At 38.2% G+C, this 12,515-nt stretch overlaps 1 non-coding gene across 1 annotated transcript; it reads left to right on the top strand.

Annotated features, from left to right (window-relative positions):
• The first annotated feature begins 12,034 nt into the window (after positions 1–12,034).
• On the top strand, positions 12,035–12,106 carry TRNAH-GUG (transfer RNA histidin (anticodon GUG)). The gene has a single exon. It is a non-coding gene; the product is annotated as a tRNA-His (tRNA).
• The last annotated feature ends 409 nt before the right edge of the window (positions 12,107–12,515 follow it).

The raw sequence follows: 12,515 nt of genomic DNA, 5'->3' as shown, positions 1-12,515 counted from the left end.
AAAGCAGCGTGATTGCTTTAATTGAGCATGCGGGCATGAACTATAGCGAGGCAGGCGCGAGATATGGCGTTAACCGTGCTACAGCACGGAGGTGGTGGAGGAGATATGAGGAAACAGGAGATATAAGACGTAAAAGAGGAAGTGGGCGACAAAGAGTTTCCTCTGCCGAAGAAGACCAGAGTTTAATTGCCCAATGCCGTGAGCACCCTTTCATGTCTGCCCGACAGTTACGAGAGGAAACCAATTTCCCAGGCGATGTTACGACTGTCCGTCGTAGACTCAAATCCTTCGGTTTGAGATCATACAGGGCAGCTGTTAAGGAGCGACTAACAGAAGACCACATGGTTGACCGTCTGGCGTTTGCACAGTTAAATATTGCACGTGTGTGGGACGAGGTCGTTTTCACAGACGAAAAAATATTTTCCAGTGCACACTTCGGGCCGAAGCGTGTTTACCGCCCCCCTGGAAAAAGGTATGCCTCTGAATACGTTTCCTGTTCTGGTCGAATGGGACATGTAACTGTCCACTGTTGGGCATGGATATGCAAGGCTGCAAATTTCGGAGGAATCTACAGGATTCCTGGTCGCCTAAATGCCAACAAGTATGTGGAAGATCTGGATGAAACGCTTCCGGAAATAAAAGCTCATGTAGGTGACGGCATATTATTATTGCAACAGGACAATAGCTCGATACATAATTCAAATGTGGTTCAGACATGGTTGCAGAGGCAACCTGATGTCGAAATAGTTGACTGGGTTCCTCATGGAGCAGATCTGAACCCTATTGAAAATATGTGGGCCTCTGTTGCAAGAACATTGCGGGAAACCTGGTCGAACAATCTCCACGAACATCTAATGATATTTGGGAGCGTGTTGAAGATGCGTGGTCGATCTGTTGCACCCAACGCTATATCTCTCGCCTGGTGGATTCAATGCCACGGCGTATGGCAGCTGTAATCGAGTCCCAAGGGGACTATACACACTATTAATAAATGCTCGCCCACAACACCATCAGCCCTCTCGAGGGCTACCTAATTCGACCCACTTATTAACAAAATGTTATGAAATACATTACGCGACACCAGTGAATGTATGTAAACCAAAACCGCCAGTAACAGTGGTTCGAATCTAGTGAAGAAGACCCCTACTTTTTATCACCAGGGATATTTGCAATACGCCTTCTGCTATGTCCGCCTTCGTACGGTCTATTATATGACACATAATGTGGACCGCCATAAGTTTTTACTTAGTAAACAATTTATAAATATATGAACAAATACCTAGGTATATTAGAGTAACAATGGAATATAGTACTTTCGTCCGACTGACGTCGCTCTGCAAATGTTCATTGTATTACACCCGAAGATGAATTAAATAAAGACTGAAAAATTTGATATAAAAATTGATACGTAATAAGTTAAAGACAAAATATGTAATTATAATCTCATATTTGAAACTAATTTCGACTACAATTAATTCTTTACCTGCTTTCATAAATAATCCAAACCAAACTTCGAGGTTTGGAATGCACAAACTAATTGTAGCTAAGAGAAAAAAGTAACAAGAAGAGCAGAGATTCGAACCCCCGACCACCAGCGTAAGAATTCCTTTTACTAACCCTTCATCTATCAAACCATGACATGAACATGACTTTTGTAAGTTATAAATTTGTATCCAAGAAACACCATTAAGCGTATGTGCAACTACTGCTTTGCTCTTTTTCTCTTCAAAAGCGTAACATGTTTAGGACGATTCGTTTCGTTTTCCATTAGAGTTTCGAAAGAGATTATTTGTGTTTGAGTGTAGGATCTTTTGTTTCCTTTAACCGACACTTCTAGCAAATACAACTTAATTCACACAGCAGTTAAAAAAAACTCGTACTGCCTTAGAAAGTATTCCTAAAAGCAGAAGCTGCATCATGCATCCTGAACAGTGATGTAACTAACGGCAGTGCGTTGAGGGAGCCCAGAGTAAAACGGGGCCCATTGAAAATTCGTAATTCCACTATTTTTCTTCGATGTCTAAAATGAGACTACTTTAGCCTTACATGAAAAAGAAGCTGTGGAGGGGACTGCGAAGTCTACTGAAAAGATTTATCACGTCCTTGCAGCAACAACTTTAAGTTTTCGAACAGTAATGAAGAACAAGATTGATTGAAATTTTAACTTAGAATGAAATAACTAAAAATCTAATCTTATATAACTCTCATTGATAGTAGTGTTCCGTATTTGTTTAGACGCCTATTCTTTTATAACTTTACCTATGGTGCATGGGGTTCTTGGTTCGATCCCAGCTCACGCCGAATGAACTTTATTATGGACAAACACCTTGTGCATGAGTGTCCTCGGGTTTCTCCCGTTTCCTCCCACTTTTTTCATTAAACAATTTCATTTATTTCTCACCATTACTCTCTCCATTAGCATAGTCGGCATAATCGTGAGACGTAAAAATTAGATATTTCATTTCATTTTTCTTTTATAACTGTATATCACTTTTTCTGTGACGAGAGCAACATCTAAGCGAGTATTCAGTAAATTAAACCACTAAAACCTATATTCATTGCACAATAGTGCAGATGAAGTTTAGCCCTTTGGCAATCTTCAGCATGGACAGCAAAAAACGCGAATACATTGATATTGAAACAATAGTTAACGAATTCCTCTGCGAAAAAGATCACCCGCACTGTTGTGTTTCAGATGATAATTTATAATTATACTTAGTTGGTTGAAATTTCTCCATAGTTGTGGGGGCGAGATACTGAAAAAATCCCTACCAAGAGGTGAAGGTGACATGTAAAAGTAGTCAAATACGAACGAAATTAGTGTCGAATTCATGTGCAAAGATGAAAAGTGACACTGTGGATGCTGCGTAAGTCCAAAATAAGCCTTGGTTGGCTTCGAGTTGACAATGGGAGGGTGACAGGAATAAAGAATCGAAAATATCCTATATTTGTGTCGAATGGATAGTTTTCGGGATCACTGACATAAAATGTGATATTTCAGATGTGTATATGTCCAAGGTTGGCCATATTGAAATGGGGTCATAGGGAGAACCAGTAAATACTTCAGAACAGTTCCTTTTTGGTGCGTTTCAAGACACTGAGAGTGAAAAGTGATAATGCACAAATCACATTCTGAATTATCGCAGATATGACTTCTGGAGAAGTGTCGTTGCTCCAGGGAGGCATTACTAACTGATCAGCCCTAAAATCGTCACTGTTTTGCAGGGCCGTAGACAGAAATTTATTTCAGCGATCGAAAGCTTGACAGGAATTTATTTCAGCGATTGACGGCATATTTTACTAAAATGTCTATCATCTAGGGGCGGATTCAGGATGATTGTTTGGGAGGGGCGGTCGTTCGAAGTCAAACCAAGGTAAGAGCGGATTGCAAAAAAAGAAAAGAAAGAAAGAAAAGAAAAGAAAGAAAAGAAAAAATAGAAAATGAGAAAGAGCTCTTCTGTAGAATTAACTTTCTTAAGAAAGTAAGGCCTATCTACTTTAGGTTTTAATTTACGTTTATAATACAAAGATGAAAAATACTTAGGATATGTTTTATTTTTAAAATAAAAAGTAAAAAAAGTTCCCTATTCTGGGGGATGCGATCACCCCAAACACACTCCCTTGGATCCGCCCCTGCTATCACCATCTATAAAATTATATATTTATATATATATATATATACATATATATATATATATATATATATATATATATATATATATATATATATATATATATATATATATATATATATATATATATATATATATATACAAAAAAGTAGTGATTTCGTGGGGGCAAAAGCTCTGGATTGCCAAGGCCTGCATCCTGTGTACGAGGGCTGCTCTATATATTTCTGGCCTAATAATGAAAATACGAATATTTATCAACGAAAATGGTTTTATTGTTTTTCAAAATATTCTCCATCAAGATTTATACACTTTTGCATGCGCTCAAACCAATTTTCGAAGCACTTTTTCCACTCCGATTGAGACACCTCCAAAACATGGTTTTTGAATGCTTCAACAGCATTTTCTGGCGACGAAAATCGTTGACCACGCATTTTTTTCTTGATGTGTGGGAATAAAAAGAAGTCATTGGGTGCCAAGTCAGGGCTGTACGGCGGATGACCCATCACTTCGACGTTTTGGCCGGTCAAAAATGCGCTGGTTTGAGCCGATGTGTGAGAGCTCGCATTGTCATGGTGCACAATGATTCGTCTTCTCTTGTTCATTTTTCGAATTTCTCCGAAGACTTCAGGCAAACAAATGGTGGTGTACCACTCAGAATTGACCGTCCTACGTTGCTCAAGCGGAACAGTCGCCACATGACCAGTTATGCCGAAGAAACAGGCGACCATTTGCTTCGAAGTGCTTCTTCCACGAACAACGTTGGATTTGGCTCGTCTTGGAAGACCCACACGGTCGATTGCTGTTTTGTTTCGGGCTCATACGCATAGATCCATGATTCGTCACCTGTGACGATCTTATAAACGTCTTTTGAAGCACCGCGATCGTATTTTTTCAGCATTTCTTTACACCAATCCACACGAGCTTTCTTTTGAGCGATTGTCAAATTGTGCGGGATCCAACGAGAACAAACCTTTTTTACGGCCAGGTGTTCATGCAATATCGAATGTATGCTGGTGGAAGAAATGCCTAGGCATGCCTCTATCTCACGGTAAGTCACATGACGGTCTTGCATTATCAGTTCACGTACGGCATCGATGTTTTCTGGCACAACGGCTGTTTTTGGACGACCTTCACGGAATTCGTCTTTGAGCGAGCGTCGGCCACGATTGAATTCGTTGTACCAGTTTTTCACAGTGCTATAGGATGGTGCTTCGTCGCCATACAAAGATTTAAGTTCATCGATGCACTCTTGTCGTGATAATCCACGTCGAAAGTTGTGAAAAATGATCGCACGAAAATGTTCACGAGTTAATTCCATTTTTTTGCCAAGTTGATTTCTTCAAGTACCTGTAAAAGAAAAAAAAATTGTCGTAAGTCAAAAAGTTCTGAGTACATTTATGCTACAAAATGTCAAACTTTCCAATGGAAATGTCAGATTGCACCTGGCAACACTTAGTGTTGCCTAGGCCAGAAATATATATAGCAACCTACGTATGTCCCTGCTGCTCTGAATTGTCAAAAGCTCCTCTTCAAAGGTAAGACATAAAATATAAATAATAAACGTGTAACATAGAATACAGTATAAATAGAAAATATGTTATAATTAAGAAATAGAAAATAATTATAAAATAAAGTTGAAGGACAATTTTTAAAAAAAATCAATAATACTTGAAAGTAAAATATACTTTTAAAACAATTTTGCATTTATGCAGGGCGATAAACAAGTGAGGAGTGCCATGTATATTTAGTAACAAATATAATATTGGAAAATTATTTCGAATTAAACTAGCTGTGACTACATTACTTCAAAATTGAACTTGTGGAATATACAGTATGAGCGTAGCTCATATAAAATAATCAATAAGAATGGTCTTGATTGGAAGCTCGGACCATCCACGTAAAAGTAACTTACATTAACCATTTACCTAACAGACAATGAGGCACAGGGCTTGGCACTACTTTATCAGATGGTTCTATCAAATGTAACTTAATTAAAACAATAGTAACAAATTTTAAAGCTTTAAAAACTGTTCTGAAGAAGAGGAAGTTCATTTTGCACATTGTAACTAAGTTACAAGAGGTTTACGTCTTAACTGAACGACGCATCTACCGAGTCAACTTTTGGAATATCCCCTTAAGGTAGCTTTCAACGCAGCTAATGGAAACGTATGTGAACCAGTAATAGAATTCTCCGTAGCAGAATGGATAAAGTCATGGTTCGATAACCACAAGGTTTGTCGTTCGAAACCCGTCGCCGAAATCAGATTTTTTAAAATCTTAATTCCTCAGTTCTGAAGATCTTTCTCTCCTTTCGTAATCATCTGATGCTCTAAAAAGAGTTCTCCATATTAATTCCCCAACAACTGCCTAATGTGATCCTCGCAGTTCGAAAACTTCCTTTCTTATCTTTCACAAAATCAGAATTTTCGTCATAATACGAATGCTGTTCCGTCATTTTTTCCCCAATTCTAAATTTGTGTATACAAATCATCCCTCTCTGTCTCCATACTTGAATCTCTCTCTCTCTCTCTCTCTCTCTCGCAATGTCACCCAGGAAGTCATATGGCTTGAGATCAAACCTTCGACTCTTGAAACCAAATGTAAGCTCTTTAGCAATGTGCTATCGTAACTCTATAGGTTTGTTGTTAAAACCAGTGTGTTTTAGACTTTATTCGGGGGGGGGGGGGGGGGGGAGGAAGAGATTCTCCGGCGACATAAGATTTTCACTTTTTATTAGTGTATTACTATACATTTGATAAAAAAATACGTATTTATGATGCTCAAGAGAGGGGGGAATTACACCCTCCTGTCCTGCCCAAATGACGCCCCTGAAACATTTGCTTGCACTTACTGAAAAGAAATTAAATGAATCATTGAATAAAACTCGTTTCTGTCCGTAGATATTTTAGAGCTCTTGGCAATTTCCATGGATTTCTTAGGGAGCATCTTACTAGCTTGCACTCTTTAAAGAAAGAAAAGAATGAAACTAAAGATATTTATGAAGCTCTGGGAAGATTGTGTGACTTTCCTTTAATTTAGGCTCTTAAAAATATTTCAAAACAAACGAATGGAAAAGACTGTTTTAAAGCTATAACGTTGTAAACTTGATTCCTGTTTCTTTTTCAGCTGAATGGAAAGAGTGTACTACGTCACACACACTGCTTTAGACAAGGAGAGGTGGAGGACGGGGAGGAGTTGGAATAAATACTAGAAGCAACTAATCGATTGATACATGTATTGCGGGAATGCACAAGAAAACTGGGCAAGAGTTTGTTATTAATTTGGACTTAGACTTTTTGTAACAAATTTTATGCCGCGGACTATACATCCATTTTGACGCCATTGATACTGCATAAGCTCCGGTTGCTTTCTAGCGCCAGGCTACAAATATCGTGTAACGTTCTGGAACCAAAAGATTATTTTTTAGCATGTTAACAACTAACAAGTGCCATCCATATACGGGTATCGCGGCTTGAAACAGGTGGTGAGGTGAGACACAAAAGTGGGTATCACGGGCTCACGAATGACAGTACTTGAGACCCAAGTTTGGGTCTCATGGCAGTCACCCTGTTAACAATTGACTGAGAGCAGATTGTTGATCTAATTATATTGACACAAAAATACTTTAGTCTTCTCATCTCGTAAAATTAAAACAAAAGAGTTATATTTTCCCTTCAAGAAGGAGTGTGTCCATTTCAGATTCGCCACTGTGTCACGGAAGATATATCTCTCCTTCGTTTTCGCTCAAAAGGATGGAAAGTTAGGGATGGGCACGAGTCGAGCTAAAACTCGAATCGACTCGAGTTTCGAGTCGAGTCAAAGATAATTTTCTCGAGTCGAGTCACTGTTTTGTGGTCGAGTTTCGAGCCGGGTCGAGTTTGATAAATGGCTCGCTAATTCAGCTCGTTTTAACTCAACTGATTTTGAAATCATGGCCGGATTAGACTGGAGAGTGAAAGCCATGAAAAATGTAAGTAGTAATGTCGAATACTTTTAGTGCTACTAATGACAGGGATGCATCTCGTCTCGTACTTTTAGTGCATCTTGTGAGGTACAGTACTTTTAATGTCTCGTCTCGTCTCGATAAAGAGACGACAATAGATTTTTGTAACAAGACAGCCTCAAATGTCATGAGCATCAACATAAGTATGTAGTTCTTACCATTTATGCTGAGACTTGCTGGGTCGATTTTCTGAGCCCAAGCAGAAACCCAACCCGGGTAGTAATGTCAATCGTCTCGGCTTGGTTTAAGTGAGCGAAGTGCTCGAGCCGGCTCAATTGGGCTGAGCCATCGGCTCAAGCCAGCTCCGTTGAAACGAGTCCATCGGCTCGGTTCGACTCAACTGAGTCGATGGCTCGAACTGGCAGGGTTGGGTGAGCAATCTGCTCAATTCGGTTCAGCTCGGTTGAGTCATCGGTTCGAGCCAGCTCGGTTGGGTGAGCTGTTGGCTCGGCTCACTTTTCGGTTCGGCTCGATAGTGAATGAGCTATGAGCCAAGCCGCTCGAGTCGTTAACAACCCTAAATTCGGGCCGAGCTGTTTTGAACATGTTTGTCCGGCATCCTATAAATTTTAACAATTTTTGGCTCGATCCCGAATGCTTGCTCCTTCGGAACTCGAACCCAGAATTTCGTGACCAATGTCCTTGCCTCCTCAAGACTTCTCGACGACGTTTTTGTTGTTGTTATAATAATAATAATAATAAGAAGAAGAAGAAGAAGAAGAAGAAGAAGAGTAATAGTAGTAGTAGTAGTAATGGTAGTATGATTGATATTTATATTGTCTATGTAGAATACTTGAAGAGAGTACTTGAAAGTACACACAGGCTTAGCTCGAGTCGAGTTGGAGGAAATCTTTCGAGCCGAGTTCTCGAGTCGACCTCAAAGATTTTCTGTTTCGAGTTGAGTCGTGTTTCAAAGAAAACTCGCTCGGACTCCCTATGGAAGGTTCCGAGGAAGCGATAAATATTACTCAATGTAACAGTTGCGAATATTAGCTAGTTTGTACTAACAGAATATTTAGAACATATTATTAGTCTAATATAATGACAAAAAAATTGTCGTCTCGTCTGGTTGAAATAGCACCAAAATAGTTATATCTTCCATTCCAAAATAGTTATATCTTCCATTCTCCTTTTGGATCCGCCACTGGTACTGAAATGCTTCTGCAAGTTAAAGAATGCCAAAGTTAATAGTTGATTTACAAAAGAAGCCTGTGAGAGCCGTACGATTTGAATCTAACAATGCAATCGGAAACATTAAAATTTCTGCACATATTAACATTTTTGCTTATATTCTGCTTTTATGCCGCCACAGCGTCCGTCAAAGAACCGGATGTTATCCCCCTGGAGCCACCGGTGAAGCCCCGTAATCCTAGTAATTTCCAAGTGTCGTCAATAAGGCATAATAAGTGTTATATATATATACAGAGTGTTAATGAACTATACCTAACACAAAAATAAGATATAATATTCATGTGGACCTTTGAGGAAAAGAGAACAGTTTCAGACTAAGGCGGTGCAAAATCGTGGAAAAGCTAAACTTCAACTTGCTCTATTTCGAATACGAGAAACTGTGGAGTGATGATCCACATCAGCGTGAAGAAAATCATACATAGGCACTCCAAAAATACATTTCATCAACGCGCAATGGGTATGCAAGGGATTAAATACAAGGTATAATTCCCAGACAAGGTCTCAACAGAATTTTCATATACACTTTAGTTTGAAGGTGAGTCCAAATAGGTAAAAGGTAAGCTTTGACAGACGTGGACACAGCCGGGACCGTATACCACCCAGTCCGAGACTGATATTATCGTAGTATTTTCCCTGTCGTAGTAATTTTGTATTTTCTTGAAAGTACTTCCATACACATTATTTAACTTTCAATATCCTTTTTCTTATCATCCTTACGTTTATTATATATGTTTTCCGTCTTCTATTTCCCTTCTTAATTTGCAATTCAACATTCTACAATATTATTTTACACTCTTCATTGTGCTTGTTTCCATACTTTTCTTTCCGTAGTTTTCCAAAATTTCTTCTCTAACTCAAGCTTTTCAGCAATGTTTCTTTACAGATGCCGTACCTCAGGGCCGGATCTAGGGAGGGGATCAATTTGGAACATTTGCCCCCGGGCGCAGCTGATTGAGAGTATGTAGGGGGCGCCATTTCAATGAAAGATTGGGAGGAAGCGGGGCAAGTATACGTCTTTGCCCCGGCCGCAATATTTAGTAGATCCGGCCTTGCCGTACCTTCACTCGGGAAGTGGAAAATGCTTCCAAAGCTACTTTCTCTCAATTCATCTCGGCCTACTTTTCTTCGAAATTTAAAACATTACTTTTTTTTTTTTTTACTTCAACTTTAAACTTTTAAGTATCTCAGTTGCTGTCTGTTTTTTTCTTTGTTTTGTTTTAATTTTTTTAAGGATTCTACCTTACTCAATACAAGATTGTAATCTGGTAATTTTTGCGTTTCTTTCTTATCACTGGCCTTCAACATCTTCGTTTTGACATAGCAATTATATACTTTAATACTAACCATTGATTCTAGTCTTTCTGTACTCTCCTGTTTCACATTCAGCATACACAATCCCTTCCACAAAAGACAATTCCTTCTCAGTTAGTGCCGTGCCGTGGAAAATCAGCGCCCGGGTAGAGAGTATACGACAGTGCCCCCATACATATATTCCAAGTAATTTTTCCTTTCTTTTTTTCCTTTCTTCTTCCGAACTTTGGTCCCCATTACTTCGGCGCACGAGGCCGTCGCCTTGCCCCCTCCCCCCTCCGCGGCACGGTACGGTTCTCAGAAGTCAATAAAAGCATATACAGAATGTAATTTAACAACAAATACATAATTATGGCATTCATATGTTCCTCCTATTTATTTATTCTTCCATATAAGTACTTCCAATCTTCATTCATTTCCCCTGCTACACAAAGTTTTCGGTCGATTCCCGGCGGGAGCTCATGTGGTTCGGATTCCACGTTAATCAGTAGGTCCCGTCCCATATAGTCTCGCTGCTGCAAGGGACGTTAAAATCAACTCAACTAAATTTTGGGGCAATGCGTCCCTTTGTCTCCTCCGCGAGAAGTTCTTGTGTCAGTGTACTTAAAATATTTTATTATCAGTAGAATTATTTTCAAATATAAATCGATCAGTTATTATTATGGAATGAATTATCAAATAAAGTAGCATCTCTATTCAAAAATGAAAAAAAAGGGGGGGGGAATACTACACTAGTGTTATAAAAAGTGTGTTGCATAGGCCATGTAAATAATTTATACAATAAAAATCTGAAAACGCATTCTGTAATTTCAAATTGTGTATTATTGAAGGAATAAGATACTATTGTCATAAGCGCAGCAGCAGAGAATACTTCAGAAAGGCTGGAGATCGAACCCAACATCTTCTTATTATAAATATGATTAGGCTATACTATATATTATTATTATTATTATATTATATTATATTATATTATATTATATTATATTATATTATATTATAAATATTATTAAATATTATTATATTATTATATTTATAATGCTTATTATAAGACATTTCTGATATTACATCGTGTCATCCAGCATATCATATTTATCCGTTCGGCAAATTAACCCACATTTTCCCATCTTATGTGCCTTTGGAACGCCCCTGCAGTGAGCTCAAACCTGGAGACATTTCCTTACCATTCTTCTCAAAATTGTGTAAAACAATTTAACGCAAAATATGCAAAGTCATTACCACTTTTGAATTGGGTTGACGCAAACTGATATTAAATATGTCCATCGGTGAGAAGACAACCCCGAAGTATGGCAACCCTGATATCGGCAGAACCTTTTCATTTAGAAAGATTATTAAAACCCATTAAAATAAACAGATGATGGAAATATTTTGTTCTTCATGTTTGCGGTTTGGAGAGAGTTTGATCAGTGTTACGCTGACTGACCTTCTAGATTGAAGGGAACACAATATTCAAAGTAAATCTAAGCAATGTTCCAATGTTCTTTGCTGTAAATTTACAATAATATATAATTGAGGAAAACAAGAGTAAATCATAAAAGACTTTTGAGACACTAACTTATTCCTGAAAGTTGATTTTTTTAAACATTACATGTGCTAATTAGTAATGCAAACAGCATGAAAGAGAATATAGCCATTTCAATTTCATATCCGTAGATAAAAGTATCCTACTTAATTATGTACTTCCTTCATATACTTTTCACAATGCGTATAAACACGCCTCATATGTAAAGGTGTAACTTTATACGAAACGAAATAAATCCTTAAACTTCCAATGGTTTTTATCGTAAACGCGTTTACACGTTCAAACAGCACATACTGCAATTTGCTTCTCCAGCTTTGTGTGCCTTTCTTAAGCAGCCGTATACAGTCCCTCGTGTTAGCCGTGATCGTCTAGTGGTTAGGACATTGCGTTGTGGCCGCAATAACCCAGGTTCGAATCCTGGTCACGGCAGTGGTGAGCACTGCACGGCAAGAGGGCATTTTTTAAATATAATATTTCTAATTAATATAATGTCAGTTATTTTATGATCTATTTTCCATTCATTTCTCTTGTTTTTTGTTCAAATTTTAATCGTTGCATAAAGATCGATAGTAAGTTGCACTTTATCCAATTTTTCTAACAGAAAATTGGTAATTTAGAATCTAATAGCTGCTATAAGCAATTACAAACTTAAACTGAATTGTCCATCCCCATTGTTTTACAAATTCATGGACGCAAATAGTATTACACGACCAGCAAGTCACTGACATTTCTTAAAGCTACTTGTCTTATAATACTAATATAACTAGGGTGACCAGACGTACTGATTTTCACAGTACAGTACTGTTTTTCAAGAGCTGTCCTGCATATTGGGAAGACG

This window comes from Thermobia domestica, chromosome 8 (assembly GCF_964235325.1).
Source record: "Thermobia domestica chromosome 8, izTheDome1.hap1.1, whole genome shotgun sequence".
In the NCBI taxonomy this organism is placed as follows: Eukaryota; Metazoa; Arthropoda; class Insecta; order Zygentoma; family Lepismatidae; genus Thermobia; species Thermobia domestica.
This window is presented reverse-complemented; position numbering and strand designations above follow the sequence as displayed.